Here is a 26,078-nt window from a genome sequence, read left to right on the forward strand (position 1 = left end):
TCTAGAAGAAATGGATAAATTCCTGGACGCATACAACCTCCCCAGAGTAAACCAGGAAGAAGTTGAATGCCTGAGTAGACCACTAACAGGCTCTGAAATTGAGGCAATAATTAACAGCCTATCAAGCAATAAAACTCCAGGACCAGACGGATTCACAGCCGAATTCTACCAGAAGGACAAGGAGGAGCTGGTACCATGCCTTCTGAAACTATTCCAATCAACAGAAAAAGAGGGAATCCTCCCTCACTCATTTCATGAGGCCGGCATCATCCTGATCCCAAAGCCTGAGAGAGACACAACCCAAAAAGAGAATTTTAGGCCTATGTCCCTGAGGAACATCGATGGGAAAATCCTCCATAAAATACTGGAAAACCGAATCCAGCAGCACATCAAAGAGCTTATCCATCATGATGAAGTGGGCTTCATCCCTGACATGCAAGGCTGGTCCAACATATGCAAAACAATAAACATAATCCAGCGTATAATCAGGACCAAAGACAGAAACCACGTGATTATCTCAACAGATGCAGAAAAGGCCTTCGACAAAATTCAACAGCCCTTCATGCCAAAAACTCTCAATAAATTAGGTATTGATGGGACATCTCCCAAAATAATACGGGCTATTTAGGGCAAACCCACAGCCAATATCATACTGAATGGGCAAAAAGTGGAAGCATTCCCTTTGCAAACTGCCACAAGACAGGGATGCCCTCTCTCACCACTCCTATTCAACATAGTGTTGGAACTTCTGCCCAGGGCAATCAGGCAGGAGAAAGAAATAAAGAGAAATCAATTAGGAAAAGAGGAAGTCAAATTGTCCCTGTTTGCAGATGACATGATTGAATATTTAGAAAACCCCATCGTCTCAGTCCAAAATCTCCTTAAGCTGATAAGCAACTTCAGCAAAGTCTCAGGATACAAAATCGAGGTGCAAAAATCACAAGCATTCTTATACACCAATAAGAGGCAAACAGAGAGCCAAATCATGAGTGAGCTCCCATTCACAATTGCTTCAAAGAGAATAAAATGCCTAGGAATCCAACTAACAAGGGATGTGAAGGACCTCTTCAAGGAGAACTACAAAGCATTGCTCCACGAACTAAAAGAGGAGACAAACAAATGGAAGAATATTCCACCATCACGGATTGGAAGAATCAATATCGTGAAAATGGCCATACTGCCCAAGGTAAATTATAGATTCAATGCCATCCCCATCAAACTACCAATGACTTTCTTCACAGAACTGGAAAAAACTGCTTTAAAGCTCATATGGAACCACAAAACGGCCCCCACTGCCAACATAATCCTAAGCCAAAAGAACAAAGATGGAGGCATCAAGCTGTCCGACTTCAAGCTACAGTAGAAGGCTACAGTAACCAAAGAGCATGCTATCGGTTGCCGTTTTGGTTACCGTAGACCAATGGAACAGAATAGAGCCCTCAGAAATAATACGACACATCTACAACCATCTGATCTTTGACAAACCTGACAAAAACAAGAAATGGGGAAAGGATTCCCTATTTAAAAAAATGGTGCTGGGAAAACAGGCTAGCCATATGTCGAAAGCTGAAATCGGATCCCTTCCTTACACCTTGTACAAAAATTAATTCAAGACAGATGAAAGACTTAAATGTTAGATCTTAAACCATACAAACCCTAGGAGAAAACCCAGCCAATACCATTGAGGACAAAGGCATGGGCAAGGACCTCATGTCTAAAACGCCAAAAGCAATGGCAACGAAAGCCAACATTGACAAACAGCATCTAATTACACTAAAGACGTTCTGCATAGCTAAAGAAACTCCCATGAGAGTGAACAGGCATCCTGCAGAAAGGGAGAACATTTTTGCAATCTACTCATCTGACAAAAGGCTAATATCCAGAATCTACTAAGACCTCAAACAGAGTTACAAGAAAAACCAAACAAGCCCATCAACAAGTGGGGGAAGGATATGAAGAGACACTTCTCAAAAGAAGACATTTATGCAGCCAACAGACACATGAAAAAATGCTCATCAAAACTGGCCATCAGAGAAATGCAAATCAAATCCGCAATGAGATATCATCTCACACCAGTTAGAATAGCGATCATTAAAAAGTCAGGAAACAACTGGTGCTGGAGAGGTAGTGGACAAATAGGAACACTTTTACACTGTTGGTGGGACTGTAAACTAGTTCAACGGTAGTGGAAGATAGTGTGGCGAATCCTCAAGGATCTCGAAATAGAAATACCGTTTGACCCAGCCATCCCATTGCTGGGTATATATACCCATAGGATTAGAAATCATGCTGCTAAAAGGACACACGCAGACGTATGTTTATTGCGGCACCATTCACAGTAGCAAAGACTTGGAACCAACCCAGATGTCCATCAATGATAGACTGGATTAAGAAAATGTGGCACAAATACACCATGGAATACTATGCAGCCATGAAAAAGCATGAGTTCATCCCCTTTGGAGGGACACGGATGAAGATGGAAACCATCATTCTTAGCAAACTATCGCAAGGACAAAAAAAGCAAACACCGCATGTTCTCATTCATAGGTGGGAATTGAAGTATGAGAACGCTTGGACACAGAAAGGGGAACATCACACACCGGGGCCTGTCATGGGCGGGGGGAGGGGGAGGGATAGCATTAAGAGATATACCTAATGTAAATGACTAGTGAATGGGTGCAACACACCAACCAGGTGAATCTTGGAAGGCAAAAGCTACTGAATTTAGCGAATTTGTGGAGGCATTCCCAGAAATCAGCCAGGTGAAGTATCACACAACCGAAGACTGCACAACTCCTGTAAGGCAGCACGATGCGGCAAACCCAGACGGCCACTCTTCTCACCCCTCCTCCGTTGGCTGTTCTGGGTAACGAGGTTCAAAAGTCACCTAGGCAACTGCCAAAATAGCTGAAATGGAGTAAGGGCTTCAGGCTGGTGACTAGCAGAGGTCCACCTGACCCCCGTAAGCTGCTGAACAAGAAGGGCTGCCAGAAATGTCCCCCTAGGGAATTTGGTGGAGACGAAGACCCGCTCACTGGACAAGGGTTCCTCCCAGGAGACGCCCGAGCGGAAGAAACGGGCTGTGAGCCACGCCCTTTCACCCTCCGCTACCCCGCCCTGGGCTGGTGAAGGTGCGCGTAAGGATGAGGACTACTGAGCCCTGAAGAAATAAATCCTTCCCCTTTGACCCCAAGGAGGATTGCCTGTGAGGATCTTCAACGAGTCTACCCGTGTCTAGACACGGGAGCAGGTCTGTCCGGCACAGCACCTCCCTCAAGGAGGAGAAGAGTGAGGAGAAAGGAAACTCAAGTCTGACCATTCTGTCCTGGGAGAGAAGAGGAGGATCTCATCTCTCATCTGTCCAAGCAAGGCAAGGAGACTTTCTCTCATCTTTCCAAGCAAGGCAAGGAGACTTTGTATAATTAGGAAACAAAAAGAATTTAGAAGGAATGAAAGCAGCCCGTAAGGTGCATTCCTAAGGACTGCCCATTGAAACTGACACAATTGCCCTTGTTTGATGAGAGGAATGAGCAGAGCACTGAGGTGGTGAACAGGGATCTAGTGAGACTTTCCCAGCATGTTTCTACCAAAGCTTTCTCTAAGCTTCTCGGAACACTCTCCTAATAAGCAGATGTTTGGCCCTTCAGAAAGTCAACAAGCAAAATGCCTTGAGTGTCCCAAAACACTGATGCCATGATGTTGGCTCCTGACTGGCCTCCTTTTCCTTTGACTGGACCACTGCCACCTCTCGGTAGCCGTCGCGTTGATGATGCTTTGCCTTCGAGGTCATATTGGTAAAGCCATGTTCCAACTTCCGGTTACAATTTGTCAGAGGGATGCGTCAGGATCGTGATCCCTCCTGTTTAAAATTTCCACTGATAGCTCTCGTCGTAACTGCAGCTGATCTGGGCACAGTGGTTTTCACAGCCACTGCAGGATTCATCTCCCACATCTTCTCACCTCTTCTTGAAACAAGCTATACATTCGTAAAGAGTTCATTTCTTTGGGGTAGTGTCCTTAGAAGCTTTTGTGAAAACATCAATGATTTCTTCATTCTTCCACCCAAGCTTCACCAGAAATTTGATGTTTGCTCTTGCTGCAATTTTCGTGGAATTCATGTTGCTCTGATAGGAGTCCTTTTCAGTGGATGTCTCATCCTTCTCAGTGCCTCAAACTCGATCTAGTTCAGAAAGGTTATAAGAAGTTCGGACAAGTTTATTTGAGTGCAAACCAGTGGAAACCCATGCATAGTTTCTTCACCATGTGCATTTTCTATGAACCTTTTGAAGAACCCCTGTGTTGAACATTGCCCAAGTCGTGGGAGAGAAGTGGGTGCGGTCCACTTCCTGTCCTCAATTTGCCCGCAGCGGAGGAGTGCAGAGAGCAGGGAAACGCAACCCCAGAGAGATCCTGCCCTGCAGCATGCAGCAGACTGCTGGCCCAGTCCTGGCTCCATGGGGTGCTGTGTGGGCCCAAGCAAGTTGACCAAACTCCCTGACGCTGAAATGAATCCTAGGTGGCCCAATTCCAGTAGCCATTATAGGACTGCCCTGCAGGGACAGTTAATTAACTCAGGAAAAGCAACCTAGCTCCAAGGTTAGCAACCAGGAGTTCCAGTTGATTCCATTAGTGCACCCCTTGAGGCATTCCCAAGCTGGAGTCTGGTGGAAGATGAGGCTCAGTGTGATTGGATGGAAGCACCAACCAATCAAGGAGAAGTCCCACCCACTCTGCCCTGTGCGTCTATAAAGGCGACGGGTGGCGGCCGCGGCACTCATTGAAGCCGCCAGTTGGGAGAGGAGCAGAGCCAGGCCGGTGCTCCCGAAGGCAGCAAGATGTTGCGAGCCACAGCTCCCTGCTGGTTCCCACCTGGATACCCAGAAGCTAAGAAGGTGGCCGAGGAGGCGGCCCTGGAGGCAAGAAGCCGCCAGTTGGGAGCGGAGCAGAGCCAGGCCGGTGCTCCCGAAGGCAGCAAGATGTTGCGAGCCACAGCTCCCTGCTGGTTCCCACCTGGATACCCAGAAGCTAAGAAGGTGGCCGAGGAGGCGGCCCTCGAGGCTCCAGAATTCCCCCTGCCCTCTCATCAGCCTGCCCAGAGCTTCGGGCTCCGGGTGCCCCAGATGCACAACCAGGCCTCCGCATTTGTGGACATCCAGGCGGAGCCCCAGAACAGGGGTCCGGCGGTGCCCCCAGCGTGTCCCAAGGTGGTGACGGAGGCGTGCTACTTCCCTGCACAGAGGGGATCGGCCTGCTGCTTGCCAGCCGCCCCAAGGCTGACAGAGAGGCCCTCGGGAGTCCGCATCTCAGCCCCCAGGAAGAGGAAGACGATCGCCCAGTCTTCCAGCCCTTGCTTGGTCACAGGTTGCACAGATGCCAAGAGAACCCGCGTGGCCAGCAGCAGCCAACGCTCCAGTGGCTCCAAGGTCGGCAGACAGCCAGGGAAGACGCGCAACAGGTCAGGGATGGCATGCAAGACCACCACCACCATCAGCTCTAAGCGAATCGTCCGTCGTCCATCCTTACCGAGTTTGAAGAAACCTATTGTCCTCCGAAGGTCTGGGTGCCAAGTCCCCACCGTCCTCCGCCGAGGCTATCTCCAACTGTTCACCGAAGAGTGTCTCAAGTTCTGCGCCTCCAAGCAGGAGGCCGAGGAGAAGGCGCTGAACGAGGAGAAGGTGGCCTACGACTGCAGCCCCAACAAGAACAGGTACCTGAACGTGGTCCTGAACACCCTCAAGAGACTGAAGGGCCTGACCCCCAGCTCCATGCCGGGCCTCAGCAGGGCCGCCCTGTACAGCCGCCTCCAGGAGTTCCTGCTCAGCCAGGACCAGCTCGAGGAGAACGGCTACCCCTTCCCGCACCCCGAGCGGCCCGGAGGCGCCGTCCTCTTCACTGGCCAGGGGAAGGGGCCCGGCGACTCCTCCTGCAGGGTCTGCTGCCGTTGTGGCACCGAGTACCTGGTGTCCTCCTCGGGCCGCTGTGTACGCGACCAGTTGTGTTATTATCACTGGGGGCGGGTCCGCTCGAGCCAGGTGGCTGGAGGCCGGGTTAGCCAGTACACCTGCTGTGCAGCTGCTCCTGGCTCTGTGGGCTGCCAGGTGGCAAAGCAGCACGTGCGGGACGGCCGCAAGGACAGCCTCGATGGCTTCGTGGAGACCTTCAAGAAAGAGTTGTCCAGAGACGCTTATCCAGGAATCTACGCCTTGGACTGTGAGATGTGCTACACCACGCATGGCCTAGAGCTGACCCGCGTCACCGTGGTGGACGCCGACATGCGAGTGGTGTACGACACCTTCGTCAAGCCCGACAACGAGATCGTGGACTACAACACCAGGTTTTCCGGAGTCACCGAGGCCGACGTCGCCAAGACGAGCATCACCTTGCCCCAAGTGCAAGCCATCCTGCTGAGCTTTTTCAGCGCCCAAACCATCCTCATCGGGCACAGCCTGGAGAGCGATCTGCTGGCCCTGAAGCTCATCCACAGCACCGTGGTGGACACGGCCGTGCTCTTCCCGCACTACCTGGGTTTCCCCTACAAGCGTTCCCTCAGGAATCTCGCGGCCGACTACCTGGGACAGATCATCCAGGACAGCCAGGACGGCCACAACTCCAGCGAGGACGCAAACGCCTGCCTGCAGCTGGTGATGTGGAAGGTCCGACAGCGCGCCCAGATCCAGCCACGCCACCGGTCCGCCTCTCCCGCCGCCCTGGCCTGTCCTTGGCCCCAGGCCCCTTCCACAACCGCCATCAGTCCCGAGAGCTCACCCTGTCCACCTCGCCGCAAGGCCAAAGAAACCGGAGCAGTCGACGGCAGGAGAGGGCAAAAAGCCAAGAGTAACCCCAACCGGCCACTCCCAGTCCCCCGGAATCCCTGCCGCGGACCCTCGGGCCTGTCCCCATCCCTCTGCCCTTCCCAGACCTCTGTCCTTCCACTAATCGCCTCCCGCAGCACCGAGCCGCCACTCCCAGTCCCCCGAGTCCCTGCCGCGCCCCCTCGCGCCTGTCCACATCCCTCTGCCCATCCGAGACCTCTGTCCTTACACCACTAGCCACCCCACGTGGGACTTCCATGGCCTCTGAGTACAAGGCCAGCCCCCCGGCCCACCAGCTTTCTGAATGTGTGCTTACCTGTTTTTCTCGAGAGGCACCACAGTGAGGTGGGTGAAGCACTTAGGCTCTGGAGTTAGATATCTGGGTTCAAGGCCAAATTCCACCACTTACTAGGTTTCTAATATTGCACAGATAATGTCTTTGCGCTTCTACCTTTTGATCTTTAAAGTGTGATCAAAAGAGACTTAGACTCCCACATCATAATCATGGGAAACTTTAACAGCCCTCTGTAAACATTAGACAGACCAACGAGACAGAAATCTAAAAAGGATATCCAGGAATTGAACTCAGCTCTGCACCAAGCGGACCTAGGAGACATCTACAGAACGCTCCACCCCAAATCGACAGAATATACATGCTTCTCAGCACCACATCACACTTATTTCCACATTGACCACATAGTTGGAAGTAAAGCACTCCTCAGTAAATGTAAAATAACAGAAATTACTACAAACGGTCTCTCAGACCACATTGCAATCAAAGTAGACCTCAGGATAAAGAAACTCACTCAAAACCGCTCAACTGCATGGAAACCGGACACCCTGCTCCTTAATGAGTACTGGGTACATAACGAAATGAAGGGAGAAAGAAAGATATTCTCTGAAACCAATGAAAACAAAGGCACAACATACCAGAATCTCTGCGTCACATTTAAAGCAGTGTGTAGAGGGAAATTTATAGCACTAATTGCCCACGAGAGAAAGCAGGAAAAATCAAAAATGCATACCCTAACATCACCATTAAAAGAATGAGAGAAGCAAGAGCAAACACATTCAAAAACTAGCAGAAGGCAAGAAATAACTAAGATCCGAGCAGAACTGATGGAGATAGAGACACAATAAACCCTTCAACAAATCAATGAATCCAGGAGCGGGTTTTTTGCAGTGATCAACAAAATTGATAGAGCACTAGCAAGACTAAGAAAGAAGAAAAGAAAGAAGAATCAAACAGATGCAGTAAAAAATGATAAAGGGGATATCACCACCGATCCCACAGAAATACAAACTACCATCAGACAATACTATCAGCACCTCTAAGCTAATGAACTAGAAAATCTAGAAGAAATGGATAAATTCCTGGACGCATACAACCTCCCCAGAGTAAACCAGGAAGAAGTTGAATGCCTGAGTAGACCACTAACAGGCTCTGAAATTGAGGCAATAATTAACAGCCTATCAAGCAATAAAACTCCAGGACCAGACGGATTCACAGCCGAATTCTACCAGAAGGACAAGGAGGAGCTGGTACCATGCCTTCTGAAACTATTCCAATCAACAGAAAAAGAGGGAATCCTCCCTCACTCATTTCATGAGGCCGGCATCATCCTGATCCCAAAGCCTGAGAGAGACACAACCCAAAAAGAGAATTTTAGGCCTATGTCCCTGAGGAACATCGATGGGAAAATCCTCCATAAAATACTGGAAAACCGAATCCAGCAGCACATCAAAGAGCTTATCCATCATGATGAAGTGGGCTTCATCCCTGACATGCAAGGCTGGTCCAACATATGCAAAACAATAAACATAATCCAGCGTATAATCAGGACCAAAGACAGAAACCACGTGATTATCTCAACAGATGCAGAAAAGGCCTTCGACAAAATTCAACAGCCCTTCATGCCAAAAACTCTCAATAAATTAGGTATTGATGGGACATCTCCCAAAATAATACGGGCTATTTAGGGCAAACCCACAGCCAATATCATACTGAATGGGCAAAAAGTGGAAGCATTCCCTTTGCAAACTGCCACAAGACAGGGATGCCCTCTCTCACCACTCCTATTCAACATAGTGTTGGAACTTCTGCCCAGGGCAATCAGGCAGGAGAAAGAAATAAAGAGAAATCAATTAGGAAAAGAGGAAGTCAAATTGTCCCTGTTTGCAGATGACATGATTGAATATTTAGAAAACCCCATCGTCTCAGTCCAAAATCTCCTTAAGCTGATAAGCAACTTCAGCAAAGTCTCAGGATACAAAATCGAGGTGCAAAAATCACAAGCATTCTTATACACCAATAAGAGGCAAACAGAGAGCCAAATCATGAGTGAGCTCCCATTCACAATTGCTTCAAAGAGAATAAAATGCCTAGGAATCCAACTAACAAGGGATGTGAAGGACCTCTTCAAGGAGAACTACAAAGCATTGCTCCACGAACTAAAAGAGGAGACAAACAAATGGAAGAATATTCCACCATCACGGATTGGAAGAATCAATATCGTGAAAATGGCCATACTGCCCAAGGTAAATTATAGATTCAATGCCATCCCCATCAAACTACCAATGACTTTCTTCACAGAACTGGAAAAAACTGCTTTAAAGCTCATATGGAACCACAAAACGGCCCCCACTGCCAACATAATCCTAAGCCAAAAGAACAAAGATGGAGGCATCAAGCTGTCCGACTTCAAGCTACAGTAGAAGGCTACAGTAACCAAAGAGCATGCTATCGGTTGCCGTTTTGGTTACCGTAGACCAATGGAACAGAATAGAGCCCTCAGAAATAATACGACACATCTACAACCATCTGATCTTTGACAAACCTGACAAAAACAAGAAATGGGGAAAGGATTCCCTATTTAAAAAAATGGTGCTGGGAAAACAGGCTAGCCATATGTCGAAAGCTGAAATCGGATCCCTTCCTTACACCTTGTACAAAAATTAATTCAAGACAGATGAAAGACTTAAATGTTAGATCTTAAACCATACAAACCCTAGGAGAAAACCCAGCCAATACCATTGAGGACAAAGGCATGGGCAAGGACCTCATGTCTAAAACGCCAAAAGCAATGGCAACGAAAGCCAACATTGACAAACAGCATCTAATTACACTAAAGACGTTCTGCATAGCTAAAGAAACTCCCATGAGAGTGAACAGGCATCCTGCAGAAAGGGAGAACATTTTTGCAATCTACTCATCTGACAAAAGGCTAATATCCAGAATCTACTAAGACCTCAAACAGAGTTACAAGAAAAACCAAACAAGCCCATCAACAAGTGGGGGAAGGATATGAAGAGACACTTCTCAAAAGAAGACATTTATGCAGCCAACAGACACATGAAAAAATGCTCATCAAAACTGGCCATCAGAGAAATGCAAATCAAATCCGCAATGAGATATCATCTCACACCAGTTAGAATAGCGATCATTAAAAAGTCAGGAAACAACTGGTGCTGGAGAGGTAGTGGACAAATAGGAACACTTTTACACTGTTGGTGGGACTGTAAACTAGTTCAACGGTAGTGGAAGATAGTGTGGCGAATCCTCAAGGATCTCGAAATAGAAATACCGTTTGACCCAGCCATCCCATTGCTGGGTATATATACCCATAGGATTAGAAATCATGCTGCTAAAAGGACACACGCAGACGTATGTTTATTGCGGCACCATTCACAGTAGCAAAGACTTGGAACCAACCCAGATGTCCATCAATGATAGACTGGATTAAGAAAATGTGGCACAAATACACCATGGAATACTATGCAGCCATGAAAAAGCATGAGTTCATCCCCTTTGGAGGGACACGGATGAAGATGGAAACCATCATTCTTAGCAAACTATCGCAAGGACAAAAAAAGCAAACACCGCATGTTCTCATTCATAGGTGGGAATTGAAGTATGAGAACGCTTGGACACAGAAAGGGGAACATCACACACCGGGGCCTGTCATGGGCGGGGGGAGGGGGAGGGATAGCATTAAGAGATATACCTAATGTAAATGACTAGTGAATGGGTGCAACACACCAACCAGGTGAATCTTGGAAGGCAAAAGCTACTGAATTTAGCGAATTTGTGGAGGCATTCCCAGAAATCAGCCAGGTGAAGTATCACACAACCGAAGACTGCACAACTCCTGTAAGGCAGCACGATGCGGCAAACCCAGACGGCCACTCTTCTCACCCCTCCTCCGTTGGCTGTTCTGGGTAACGAGGTTCAAAAGTCACCTAGGCAACTGCCAAAATAGCTGAAATGGAGTAAGGGCTTCAGGCTGGTGACTAGCAGAGGTCCACCTGACCCCCGTAAGCTGCTGAACAAGAAGGGCTGCCAGAAATGTCCCCCTAGGGAATTTGGTGGAGACGAAGACCCGCTCACTGGACAAGGGTTCCTCCCAGGAGACGCCCGAGCGGAAGAAACGGGCTGTGAGCCACGCCCTTTCACCCTCCGCTACCCCGCCCTGGGCTGGTGAAGGTGCGCGTAAGGATGAGGACTACTGAGCCCTGAAGAAATAAATCCTTCCCCTTTGACCCCAAGGAGGATTGCCTGTGAGGATCTTCAACGAGTCTACCCGTGTCTAGACACGGGAGCAGGTCTGTCCGGCACAGCACCTCCCTCAAGGAGGAGAAGAGTGAGGAGAAAGGAAACTCAAGTCTGACCATTCTGTCCTGGGAGAGAAGAGGAGGATCTCATCTCTCATCTGTCCAAGCAAGGCAAGGAGACTTTCTCTCATCTTTCCAAGCAAGGCAAGGAGACTTTGTATAATTAGGAAACAAAAAGAATTTAGAAGGAATGAAAGCAGCCCGTAAGGTGCATTCCTAAGGACTGCCCATTGAAACTGACACAATTGCCCTTGTTTGATGAGAGGAAGGAGCAGAGCACTGAGGTGGTGAACAGGGATCTAGTGAGACTTTCCCAGCATGTTTCTACCAAAGCTTTCTCTAAGCTTCTCGGAACACTCTCCTAATAAGCAGATGTTTGGCCCTTCAGAAAGTCAACAAGCAAAATGCCTTGAGTGTCCCAAAACACTGATGCCATGATGTTGGCTCCTGACTGGCCTCCTTTTCCTTTGACTGGACCACTGCCACCTCTCGGTAGCCGTCGCGTTGATGATGCTTTGCCTTCGAGGTCATATTGGTAAAGCCATGTTCCAACTTCCGGTTACAATTTGTCAGAGGGATGCGTCAGGATCGTGATCCCTCCTGTTTAAAATTTCCACTGATAGCTCTCGTCGTAACTGCAGCTGATCTGGGCACAGTGGTTTTCACAGCCACTGCAGGATTCATCTCCCACATCTTCTCACCTCTTCTTGAAACAAGCTATACATTCGTAAAGAGTTCATTTCTTTGGGGTAGTGTCCTTAGAAGCTTTTGTGAAAACATCAATGATTTCTTCATTCTTCCACCCAAGCTTCACCAGAAATTTGATGTTTGCTCTTGCTGCAATTTTCGTGGAATTCATGTTGCTCTGATAGGAGTCCTTTTCAGTGGATGTCTCATCCTTCTCAGTGCCTCAAACTCGATCTAGTTCAGAAAGGTTATAAGAAGTTCGGACAAGTTTATTTGAGTGCAAACCAGTGGAAACCCATGCATAGTTTCTTCACCATGTGCATTTTCTATGAACCTTTTGAAGAACCCCTGTGTTGAACATTGCCCAAGTCGTGGGAGAGAAGTGGGTGCGGTCCACTTCCTGTCCTCAATTTGCCCGCAGCGGAGGAGTGCAGAGAGCAGGGAAACGCAACCCCAGAGAGATCCTGCCCTGCAGCATGCAGCAGACTGCTGGCCCAGTCCTGGCTCCATGGGGTGCTGTGTGGGCCCAAGCAAGTTGACCAAACTCCCTGACGCTGAAATGAATCCTAGGTGGCCCAATTCCAGTAGCCATTATAGGACTGCCCTGCAGGGACAGTTAATTAACTCAGGAAAAGCAACCTAGCTCCAAGGTTAGCAACCAGGAGTTCCAGTTGATTCCATTAGTGCACCCCTTGAGGCATTCCCAAGCTGGAGTCTGGTGGAAGATGAGGCTCAGTGTGATTGGATGGAAGCACCAACCAATCAAGGAGAAGTCCCACCCACTCTGCCCTGTGCGTCTATAAAGGCGACGGGTGGCGGCCGCGGCACTCATTGAAGCCGCCAGTTGGGAGAGGAGCAGAGCCAGGCCGGTGCTCCCGAAGGCAGCAAGATGTTGCGAGCCACAGCTCCCTGCTGGTTCCCACCTGGATACCCAGAAGCTAAGAAGGTGGCCGAGGAGGCGGCCCTGGAGGCAAGAAGCCGCCAGTTGGGAGCGGAGCAGAGCCAGGCCGGTGCTCCCGAAGGCAGCAAGATGTTGCGAGCCACAGCTCCCTGCTGGTTCCCACCTGGATACCCAGAAGCTAAGAAGGTGGCCGAGGAGGCGGCCCTCGAGGCTCCAGAATTCCCCCTGCCCTCTCATCAGCCTGCCCAGAGCTTCGGGCTCCGGGTGCCCCAGATGCACAACCAGGCCTCCGCATTTGTGGACATCCAGGCGGAGCCCCAGAACAGGGGTCCGGCGGTGCCCCCAGCGTGTCCCAAGGTGGTGACGGAGGCGTGCTACTTCCCTGCACAGAGGGGATCGGCCTGCTGCTTGCCAGCCGCCCCAAGGCTGACAGAGAGGCCCTCGGGAGTCCGCATCTCAGCCCCCAGGAAGAGGAAGACGATCGCCCAGTCTTCCAGCCCTTGCTTGGTCACAGGTTGCACAGATGCCAAGAGAACCCGCGTGGCCAGCAGCAGCCAACGCTCCAGTGGCTCCAAGGTCGGCAGACAGCCAGGGAAGACGCGCAACAGGTCAGGGATGGCATGCAAGACCACCACCACCATCAGCTCTAAGCGAATCGTCCGTCGTCCATCCTTACCGAGTTTGAAGAAACCTATTGTCCTCCGAAGGTCTGGGTGCCAAGTCCCCACCGTCCTCCGCCGAGGCTATCTCCAACTGTTCACCGAAGAGTGTCTCAAGTTCTGCGCCTCCAAGCAGGAGGCCGAGGAGAAGGCGCTGAACGAGGAGAAGGTGGCCTACGACTGCAGCCCCAACAAGAACAGGTACCTGAACGTGGTCCTGAACACCCTCAAGAGACTGAAGGGCCTGACCCCCAGCTCCATGCCGGGCCTCAGCAGGGCCGCCCTGTACAGCCGCCTCCAGGAGTTCCTGCTCAGCCAGGACCAGCTCGAGGAGAACGGCTACCCCTTCCCGCACCCCGAGCGGCCCGGAGGCGCCGTCCTCTTCACTGGCCAGGGGAAGGGGCCCGGCGACTCCTCCTGCAGGGTCTGCTGCCGTTGTGGCACCGAGTACCTGGTGTCCTCCTCGGGCCGCTGTGTACGCGACCAGTTGTGTTATTATCACTGGGGGCGGGTCCGCTCGAGCCAGGTGGCTGGAGGCCGGGTTAGCCAGTACACCTGCTGTGCAGCTGCTCCTGGCTCTGTGGGCTGCCAGGTGGCAAAGCAGCACGTGTGGGACGGCCGCAAGGACAGCCTCGATGGCTTCGTGGAGACCTTCAAGAAAGAGTTGTCCAGAGACGCTTATCCAGGAATCTACGCCTTGGACTGTGAGATGTGCTACACCACGCATGGCCTAGAGCTGACCCGCGTCACCGTGGTGGACGCCGACATGCGAGTGGTGTACGACACCTTCGTCAAGCCCGACAACGAGATCGTGGACTACAACACCAGGTTTTCCGGAGTCACCGAGGCCGACGTCGCCAAGACGAGCATCACCTTGCCCCAAGTGCAAGCCATCCTGCTGAGCTTTTTCAGCGCCCAAACCATCCTCATCGGGCACAGCCTGGAGAGCGATCTGCTGGCCCTGAAGCTCATCCACAGCACCGTGGTGGACACGGCCGTGCTCTTCCCGCACTACCTGGGTTTCCCCTACAAGCGTTCCCTCAGGAATCTCGCGGCCGACTACCTGGGACAGATCATCCAGGACAGCCAGGACGGCCACAACTCCAGCGAGGACGCAAACGCCTGCCTGCAGCTGGTGATGTGGAAGGTCCGACAGCGCGCCCAGATCCAGCCACGCCACCGGTCCGCCTCTCCCGCCGCCCTGGCCTGTCCTTGGCCCCAGGCCCCTTCCACAACCGCCATCAGTCCTGAGAGCTCACCCTGTCCACCTCGCCGCAAGGCCAAAGAAACCGGAGCAGTCGACGGCAGGAGAGGGCAAAAAGCCAAGAGTAACCCCAACCGGCCACTCCCAGTCCCCCGGAATCCCTGCCGCGGACCCTCGGGCCTGTCCCCATCCCTCTGCCCTTCCCAGACCTCTGTCCTTCCACTAATCGCCTCCCGCAGCACCGAGCCGCCACTCCCAGTCCCCCGAGTCCCTGCCGCGCCCCCTCGCGCCTGTCCACATCCCTCTGCCCATCCGAGACCTCTGTCCTTACACCACTAGCCACCCCACGTGGGACTTCCATGGCCTCTGAGTACAAGGCCAGCCCCCCGGCCCACCAGCTTTCTGAATGTGTGCTTACCTGTTTTTCTCGAGAGGCACCACAGTGAGGTGGGTGAAGCACTTAGGCTCTGGAGTTAGATATCTGGGTTCAAGGCCAAATTCCACCACTTACTAGGTTTCTAATATTGCACAGATAATGTCTTTGCGCTTCTACCTTTTGATCTTTAAAGTGTGATCAAAAGAGACTTAGACTCCCACATCATAATCATGGGAAACTTTAACAGCCCTCTGTAAACATTAGACAGACCAACGAGACAGAAATCTAAAAAGGATATCCAGGAATTGAACTCAGCTCTGCACCAAGCGGACCTAGGAGACATCTACAGAACGCTCCACCCCAAATCGACAGAATATACATGCTTCTCAGCACCACATCACACTTATTTCCACATTGACCACATAGTTGGAAGTAAAGCACTCCTCAGTAAATGTAAAATAACAGAAATTACTACAAACGGTCTCTCAGACCACATTGCAATCAAAGTAGACCTCAGGATAAAGAAACTCACTCAAAACCGCTCAACTGCATGGAAACCGGACACCCTGCTCCTTAATGAGTACTGGGTACATAACGAAATGAAGGGAGAAAGAAAGATATTCTCTGAAACCAATGAAAACAAAGGCACAACATACCAGAATCTCTGCGTCACATTTAAAGCAGTGTGTAGAGGGAAATTTATAGCACTAATTGCCCACGAGAGAAAGCAGGAAAAATCAAAAATGCATACCCTAACATCACCATTAAAAGAATGAGAGAAGCAAGAGCAAACACATTCAAAAACTAGCAGAAGGCAAGAAATAACTAAGATCCGAGCAGAACTGATGGAGATAGAGACACAATAAACCCTTCAACAAATCAATGAATCCAGGAGCGGGTTTTTTGCAGTGATCAACAAAATTGATAGAGCACTAGCAAGACTAAGAAAGAAGAAAAGAAAGAAGAATCAAACAGATGCAGTAAAAAATGATAAAGGGGATATCACCACCGATCCCACAGAAATACAAACTACCATCAGACAATACTATCAGCACCTCTAAGCTAATGAACTAGAAAATCTAGAAGAAATGGATAAATTCCTGGACGCATACAACCTCCCCAGAGTAAACCAGGAAGAAGTTGAATGCCTGAGTAGACCACTAACAGGCTCTGAAATTGAGGCAATAATTAACAGCCTATCAAGCAATAAAACTCCAGGACCAGACGGATTCACAGCCGAATTCTACCAGAAGGACAAGGAGGAGCTGGTACCATGCCTTCTGAAACTATTCCAATCAACAGAAAAAGAGGGAATCCTCCCTCACTCATTTCATGAGGCCGGCATCATCCTGATCCCAAAGCCTGAGAGAGACACAACCCAAAAAGAGAATTTTAGGCCTATGTCCCTGAGGAACATCGATGGGAAAATCCTCCATAAAATACTGGAAAACCGAATCCAGCAGCACATCAAAGAGCTTATCCATCATGATGAAGTGGGCTTCATCCCTGACATGCAAGGCTGGTCCAACATATGCAAAACAATAAACATAATCCAGCGTATAATCAGGACCAAAGACAGAAACCACGTGATTATCTCAACAGATGCAGAAAAGGCCTTCGACAAAATTCAACAGCCCTTCATGCCAAAAACTCTCAATAAATTAGGTATTGATGGGACATCTCCCAAAATAATACGGGCTATTTAGGGCAAACCCACAGCCAATATCATACTGAATGGGCAAAAAGTGGAAGCATTCCCTTTGCAAACTGCCACAAGACAGGGATGCCCTCTCTCACCACTCCTATTCAACATAGTGTTGGAACTTCTGCCCAGGGCAATCAGGCAGGAGAAAGAAATAAAGAGAAATCAATTAGGAAAAGAGGAAGTCAAATTGTCCCTGTTTGCAGATGACATGATTGAATATTTAGAAAACCCCATCGTCTCAGTCCAAAATCTCCTTAAGCTGATAAGCAACTTCAGCAAAGTCTCAGGATACAAAATCGAGGTGCAAAAATCACAAGCATTCTTATACACCAATAAGAGGCAAACAGAGAGCCAAATCATGAGTGAGCTCCCATTCACAATTGCTTCAAAGAGAATAAAATGCCTAGGAATCCAACTAACAAGGGATGTGAAGGACCTCTTCAAGGAGAACTACAAAGCATTGCTCCACGAACTAAAAGAGGAGACAAACAAATGGAAGAATATTCCACCATCACGGATTGGAAGAATCAATATCGTGAAAATGGCCATACTGCCCAAGGTAAATTATAGATTCAATGCCATCCCCATCAAACTACCAATGACTTTCTTCACAGAACTGGAAAAAACTGCTTTAAAGCTCATATGGAACCACAAAACGGCCCCCACTGCCAACATAATCCTAAGCCAAAAGAACAAAGATGGAGGCATCAAGCTGTCCGACTTCAAGCTACAGTAGAAGGCTACAGTAACCAAAGAGCATGCTATCGGTTGCCGTTTTGGTTACCGTAGACCAATGGAACAGAATAGAGCCCTCAGAAATAATACGACACATCTACAACCATCTGATCTTTGACAAACCTGACAAAAACAAGAAATGGGGAAAGGATTCCCTATTTAAAAAAATGGTGCTGGGAAAACAGGCTAGCCATATGTCGAAAGCTGAAATCGGATCCCTTCCTTACACCTTGTACAAAAATTAATTCAAGACAGATGAAAGACTTAAATGTTAGATCTTAAACCATACAAACCCTAGGAGAAAACCCAGCCAATACCATTGAGGACAAAGGCATGGGCAAGGACCTCATGTCTAAAACGCCAAAAGCAATGGCAACGAAAGCCAACATTGACAAACAGCATCTAATTACACTAAAGACGTTCTGCATAGCTAAAGAAACTCCCATGAGAGTGAACAGGCATCCTGCAGAAAGGGAGAACATTTTTGCAATCTACTCATCTGACAAAAGGCTAATATCCAGAATCTACTAAGACCTCAAACAGAGTTACAAGAAAAACCAAACAAGCCCATCAACAAGTGGGGGAAGGATATGAAGAGACACTTCTCAAAAGAAGACATTTATGCAGCCAACAGACACATGAAAAAATGCTCATCAAAACTGGCCATCAGAGAAATGCAAATCAAATCCGCAATGAGATATCATCTCACACCAGTTAGAATAGCGATCATTAAAAAGTCAGGAAACAACTGGTGCTGGAGAGGTAGTGGACAAATAGGAACACTTTTACACTGTTGGTGGGACTGTAAACTAGTTCAACGGTAGTGGAAGATAGTGTGGCGAATCCTCAAGGATCTCGAAATAGAAATACCGTTTGACCCAGCCATCCCATTGCTGGGTATATATACCCATAGGATTAGAAATCATGCTGCTAAAAGGACACACGCAGACGTATGTTTATTGCGGCACCATTCACAGTAGCAAAGACTTGGAACCAACCCAGATGTCCATCAATGATAGACTGGATTAAGAAAATGTGGCACAAATACACCATGGAATACTATGCAGCCATGAAAAAGCATGAGTTCATCCCCTTTGGAGGGACACGGATGAAGATGGAAACCATCATTCTTAGCAAACTATCGCAAGGACAAAAAAAGCAAACACCGCATGTTCTCATTCATAGGTGGGAATTGAAGTATGAGAACGCTTGGACACAGAAAGGGGAACATCACACACCGGGGCCTGTCATGGGCGGGGGGAGGGGGAGGGATAGCATTAAGAGATATACCTAATGTAAATGACTAGTGAATGGGTGCAACACACCAACCAGGTGAATCTTGGAAGGCAAAAGCTACTGAATTTAGCGAATTTGTGGAGGCATTCCCAGAAATCAGCCAGGTGAAGTATCACACAACCGAAGACTGCACAACTCCTGTAAGGCAGCACGATGCGGCAAACCCAGACGGCCACTCTTCTCACCCCTCCTCCGTTGGCTGTTCTGGGTAACGAGGTTCAAAAGTCACCTAGGCAACTGCCAAAATAGCTGAAATGGAGTAAGGGCTTCAGGCTGGTGACTAGCAGAGGTCCACCTGACCCCCGTAAGCTGCTGAACAAGAAGGGCTGCCAGAAATGTCCCCCTAGGGAATTTGGTGGAGACGAAGACCCGCTCACTGGACAAGGGTTCCTCCCAGGAGACGCCCGAGCGGAAGAAACGGGCTGTGAGCCACGCCCTTTCACCCTCCGCTACCCCGCCCTGGGCTGGTGAAGGTGCGCGTAAGGATGAGGACTACTGAGCCCTGAAGAAATAAATCCTTCCCCTTTGACCCCAAGGAGGATTGCCTGTGAGGATCTTCAACGAGTCTACCCGTGTCTAGACACGGGAGCAGGTCTGTCCGGCACAGCACCTCCCTCAAGGAGGAGAAGAGTGAGGAGAAAGGAAACTCAAGTCTGACCATTCTGTCCTGGGAGAGAAGAGGAGGATCTCATCTCTCATCTGTCCAAGCAAGGCAAGGAGACTTTCTCTCATCTTTCCAAGCAAGGCAAGGAGACTTTGTATAATTAGGAAACAAAAAGAATTTAGAAGGAATGAAAGCAGCCCGTAAGGTGCATTCCTAAGGACTGCCCATTGAAACTGACACAATTGCCCTTGTTTGATGAGAGGAATGAGCAGAGCACTGAGGTGGTGAACAGGGATCTAGTGAGACTTTCCCAGCATGTTTCTACCAAAGCTTTCTCTAAGCTTCTCGGAACACTCTCCTAATAAGCAGATGTTTGGCCCTTCAGAAAGTCAACAAGCAAAATGCCTTGAGTGTCCCAAAACACTGATGCCATGATGTTGGCTCCTGACTGGCCTCCTTTTCCTTTGACTGGACCACTGCCACCTCTCGGTAGCCGTCGCGTTGATGATGCTTTGCCTTCGAGGTCATATTGGTAAAGCCATGTTCCAACTTCCGGTTACAATTTGTCAGAGGGATGCGTCAGGATCGTGATCCCTCCTGTTTAAAATTTCCACTGATAGCTCTCGTCGTAACTGCAGCTGATCTGGGCACAGTGGTTTTCACAGCCACTGCAGGATTCATCTCCCACATCTTCTCACCTCTTCTTGAAACAAGCTATACATTCGTAAAGAGTTCATTTCTTTGGGGTAGTGTCCTTAGAAGCTTTTGTGAAAACATCAATGATTTCTTCATTCTTCCACCCAAGCTTCACCAGAAATTTGATGTTTGCTCTTGCTGCAATTTTCGTGGAATTCATGTTGCTCTGATAGGAGTCCTTTTCAGTGGATGTCTCATCCTTCTCAGTGCCTCAAACTCGATCTAGTTCAGAAAGGTTATAAGAAGTTCGGACAAGTTTATTTGAGTGCAAACCAGTGGAAACCCATGCATAGTTTCTTCACCATGTGCATTTTCTATGAACCTTTTGAAGAACCCCTGTGTTGAACATTGCCCAAGTCGTGGGAGAGAAGTGGGTGCGGTCCACTTCCTGTCCTCAATTTGCCCGCAGCGGAGGAGTGCAGAGAGCAGGGAAACGCAACCCCAGAGAGATCCTGCCCTGCAGCATGCAGCAGACTGCTGGCCCAGTCCTGGCTCCATGGGGTGCTGTGTGGGCCCAAGCAAGTTGACCAAACTCCCTGACGCTGAAATGAATCCTAGGTGGCCCAATTCCAGTAGCCATTATAGGACTGCCCTGCAGGGACAGTTAATTAACTCAGGAAAAGCAACCTAGCTCCAAGGTTAGCAACCAGGAGTTCCAGTTGATTCCATTAGTGCACCCCTTGAGGCATTCCCAAGCTGGAGTCTGGTGGAAGATGAGGCTCAGTGTGATTGGATGGAAGCACCAACCAATCAAGGAGAAGTCCCACCCACTCTGCCCTGTGCGTCTATAAAGGCGACGGGTGGCGGCCGCGGCACTCATTGAAGCCGCCAGTTGGGAGAGGAGCAGAGCCAGGCCGGTGCTCCCGAAGGCAGCAAGATGTTGCGAGCCACAGCTCCCTGCTGGTTCCCACCTGGATACCCAGAAGCTAAGAAGGTGGCCGAGGAGGCGGCCCTGGAGGCAAGAAGCCGCCAGTTGGGAGCGGAGCAGAGCCAGGCCGGTGCTCCCGAAGGCAGCAAGATGTTGCGAGCCACAGCTCCCTGCTGGTTCCCACCTGGATACCCAGAAGCTAAGAAGGTGGCCGAGGAGGCGGCCCTCGAGGCTCCAGAATTCCCCCTGCCCTCTCATCAGCCTGCCCAGAGCTTCGGGCTCCGGGTGCCCCAGATGCACAACCAGGCCTCCGCATTTGTGGACATCCAGGCGGAGCCCCAGAACAGGGGTCCGGCGGTGCCCCCAGCGTGTCCCAAGGTGGTGACGGAGGCGTGCTACTTCCCTGCACAGAGGGGATCGGCCTGCTGCTTGCCAGCCGCCCCAAGGCTGACAGAGAGGCCCTCGGGAGTCCGCATCTCAGCCCCCAGGAAGAGGAAGACGATCGCCCAGTCTTCCAGCCCTTGCTTGGTCACAGGTTGCACAGATGCCAAGAGAACCCGCGTGGCCAGCAGCAGCCAACGCTCCAGTGGCTCCAAGGTCGGCAGACAGCCAGGGAAGACGCGCAACAGGTCAGGGATGGCATGCAAGACCACCACCACCATCAGCTCTAAGCGAATCGTCCGTCGTCCATCCTTACCGAGTTTGAAGAAACCTATTGTCCTCCGAAGGTCTGGGTGCCAAGTCCCCACCGTCCTCCGCCGAGGCTATCTCCAACTGTTCACCGAAGAGTGTCTCAAGTTCTGCGCCTCCAAGCAGGAGGCCGAGGAGAAGGCGCTGAACGAGGAGAAGGTGGCCTACGACTGCAGCCCCAACAAGAACAGGTACCTGAACGTGGTCCTGAACACCCTCAAGAGACTGAAGGGCCTGACCCCCAGCTCCATGCCGGGCCTCAGCAGGGCCGCCCTGTACAGCCGCCTCCAGGAGTTCCTGCTCAGCCAGGACCAGCTCGAGGAGAACGGCTACCCCTTCCCGCACCCCGAGCGGCCCGGAGGCGCCGTCCTCTTCACTGGCCAGGGGAAGGGGCCCGGCGACTCCTCCTGCAGGGTCTGCTGCCGTTGTGGCACCGAGTACCTGGTGTCCTCCTCGGGCCGCTGTGTACGCGACCAGTTGTGTTATTATCACTGGGGGCGGGTCCGCTCGAGCCAGGTGGCTGGAGGCCGGGTTAGCCAGTACACCTGCTGTGCAGCTGCTCCTGGCTCTGTGGGCTGCCAGGTGGCAAAGCAGCACGTGCGGGACGGCCGCAAGGACAGCCTCGATGGCTTCGTGGAGACCTTCAAGAAAGAGTTGTCCAGAGACGCTTATCCAGGAATCTACGCCTTGGACTGTGAGATGTGCTACACCACGCATGGCCTAGAGCTGACCCGCGTCACCGTGGTGGACGCCGACATGCGAGTGGTGTACGACACCTTCGTCAAGCCCGACAACGAGATCGTGGACTACAACACCAGGTTTTCCGGAGTCACCGAGGCCGACGTCGCCAAGACGAGCATCACCTTGCCCCAAGTGCAAGCCATCCTGCTGAGCTTTTTCAGCGCCCAAACCATCCTCATCGGGCACAGCCTGGAGAGCGATCTGCTGGCCCTGAAGCTCATCCACAGCACCGTGGTGGACACGGCCGTGCTCTTCCCGCACTACCTGGGTTTCCCCTACAAGCGTTCCCTCAGGAATCTCGCGGCCGACTACCTGGGACAGATCATCCAGGACAGCCAGGACGGCCACAACTCCAGCGAGGACGCAAACGCCTGCCTGCAGCTGGTGATGTGGAAGGTCCGACAGCGCGCCCAGATCCAGCCACGCCACCGGTCCGCCTCTCCCGCCGCCCTGGCCTGTCCTTGGCCCCAGGCCCCTTCCACAACCGCCATCAGTCCTGAGAGCTCACCCTGTCCACCTCGCCGCAAGGCCAAAGAAACCGGAGCAGTCGACGGCAGGAGAGGGCAAAAAGCCAAGAGTAACCCCAACCGGCCACTCCCAGTCCCCCGGAATCCCTGCCGCGGACCCTCGGGCCTGTCCCCATCCCTCTGCCCTTCCCAGACCTCTGTCCTTCCACTAATCGCCTCCCGCAGCACCGAGCCGCCACTCCCAGTCCCCCGAGTCCCTGCCGCGCCCCCTCGCGCCTGTCCACATCCCTCTGCCCATCCGAGACCTCTGTCCTTACACCACTAGCCACCCCACGTGGGACTTCCATGGCCTCTGAGTACAAGGCCAGCCCCCCGGCCCACCAGCTTTCTGAATGTGTGCTTACCTGTTTTTCTCGAGAGGCACCACAGTGAGGTGGGTGAAGCACTTAGGCTCTGGAGTTAGATATCTGGGTTCAAGGCCAAATTCCACCACTTACTAGGTTTCTAATATTGCACAGATAATGTCTTTGCGCTTCTACCTTTTGATCTTTAAAGTGTGATCAAAAGAGACTTAGACTCCCACATCATAATCATGGGAAACTTTAACAGCCCTCTGTAAACATTAGACAGACCAACGAGACAGAAATCTAAAAAGGATATCCAGGAATTGAACTCAGCTCTGCACCAAGCGGACCTAGGAGACATCTACAGAACGCTCCACCCCAAATCCACAGAATATACATGCTTCTCAGCACCACATCACACTTATTTCCACATTGACCACATAGTTGGAAGTAAAGCACTCCTCAGTAAATGTAAAATAACAGAAATTACTACAAACGGTCTCTCAGACCACATTGCAATCAAAGTAGACCTCAAGATAAAGAAACTCACTCAAAACCGCTCAACTGCATGGAAACCGGACACCCTGCTCCTTAATGAGTACTGGGTACATAACGAAATGAAGGGAGAAAGAAAGATATTCTCTGAAACCAATGAAAACAAAGGCACAACATACCAGAATCTCTGCGTCACATTTAAAGCAGTGTGTAGAGGGAAATTTATAGCACTAATTGCCCACGAGAGAAAGCAGGAAAAATCAAAAATGCATACCCTAACATCACCATTAAAAGAATGAGAGAAGCAAGAGCAAACACATTCAAAAACTAGCAGAAGGCAAGAAATAACTAAGATCCGAGCAGAACTGATGGAGATAGAGACACAATAAACCCTTCAACAAATCAATGAATCCAGGAGCGGGTTTTTTGCAGTGATCAACAAAATTGATAGAGCACTAGCAAGACTAAGAAAGAAGAAAAGAAAGAAGAATCAAACAGATGCAGTAAAAAATGATAAAGGGGATATCACCACCGATCCCACAGAAATACAAACTACCATCAGACAATACTATCAGCACCTCTAAGCTAATGAACTAGAAAATCTAGAAGAAATGGATAAATTCCTGGACGCATACAACCTCCCCAGAGTAAACCAGGAAGAAGTTGAATGCCTGAGTAGACCACTAACAGGCTCTGAAATTGAGGCAATAATTAACAGCCTATCAAGCAATAAAACTCCAGGACCAGACGGATTCACAGCCGAATTCTACCAGAAGGACAAGGAGGAGCTGGTACCATGCCTTCTGAAACTATTCCAATCAACAGAAAAAGAGGGAATCCTCCCTCACTCATTTCATGAGGCCGGCATCATCCTGATCCCAAAGCCTGAGAGAGACACAACCCAAAAAGAGAATTTTAGGCCTATGTCCCTGAGGAACATCGATGGGAAAATCCTCCATAAAATACTGGAAAACCGAATCCAGCAGCACATCAAAGAGCTTATCCATCATGATGAAGTGGGCTTCATCCCTGACATGCAAGGCTGGTCCAACATATGCAAAACAATAAACATAATCCAGCGTATAATCAGGACCAAAGACAGAAACCACGTGATTATCTCAACAGATGCAGAAAAGGCCTTCGACAAAATTCAGCAGCCCTTCATGCCAAAAACTCTCAATAAATTAGGTATTGATGGGACATCTCCCAAAATAATACGGGCTATTTAGGGCAAACCCACAGCCAATATCATACTGAATGGGCAAAAAGTGGAAGCATTCCCTTTGCAAACTGCCACAAGACAGGGATGCCCTCTCTCACCACTCCTATTCAACATAGTGTTGGAACTTCTGCCCAGGGCAATCAGGCAGGAGAAAGAAATAAAGAGAAATCAATTAGGAAAAGAGGAAGTCAAATTGTCCCTGTTTGCAGATGACATGATTGAATATTTAGAAAACCCCATCGTCTCAGTCCAAAATCTCCTTAAGCTGATAAGCAACTTCAGCAAAGTCTCAGGATACAAAATCGAGGTGCAAAAATCACAAGCATTCTTATACACCAATAAGAGGCAAACAGAGAGCCAAATCATGAGTGAGCTCCCATTCACAATTGCTTCAAAGAGAATAAAATGCCTAGGAATCCAACTAACAAGGGATGTGAAGGACCTCTTCAAGGAGAACTACAAAGCATTGCTCCACGAACTAAAAGAGGAGACAAACAAATGGAAGAATATTCCACCATCACGGATTGGAAGAATCAATATCGTGAAAATGGCCATACTGCCCAAGGTAAATTATAGATTCAATGCCATCCCCATCAAACTACCAATGACTTTCTTCACAGAACTGGAAAAAACTGCTTTAAAGCTCATATGGAACCACAAAACGGCCCCCACTGCCAACATAATCCTAAGCCAAAAGAACAAAGATGGAGGCATCAAGCTGTCCGACTTCAAGCTACAGTAGAAGGCTACAGTAACCAAAGAGCATGCTATCGGTTGCCGTTTTGGTTACCGTAGACCAATGGAACAGAATAGAGCCCTCAGAAATAATACGACACATCTACAACCATCTGATCTTTGACAAACCTGACAAAAACAAGAAATGGGGAAAGGATTCCCTATTTAAAAAAATGGTGCTGGGAAAACAGGCTAGCCATATGTCGAAAGCTGAAATCGGATCCCTTCCT

This window comes from Pan paniscus, chromosome 7, assembly GCF_029289425.2.
Source record: "Pan paniscus chromosome 7, NHGRI_mPanPan1-v2.0_pri, whole genome shotgun sequence".
Lineage (NCBI taxonomy): Eukaryota > Metazoa > Chordata > Mammalia > Primates > Hominidae > Pan > Pan paniscus.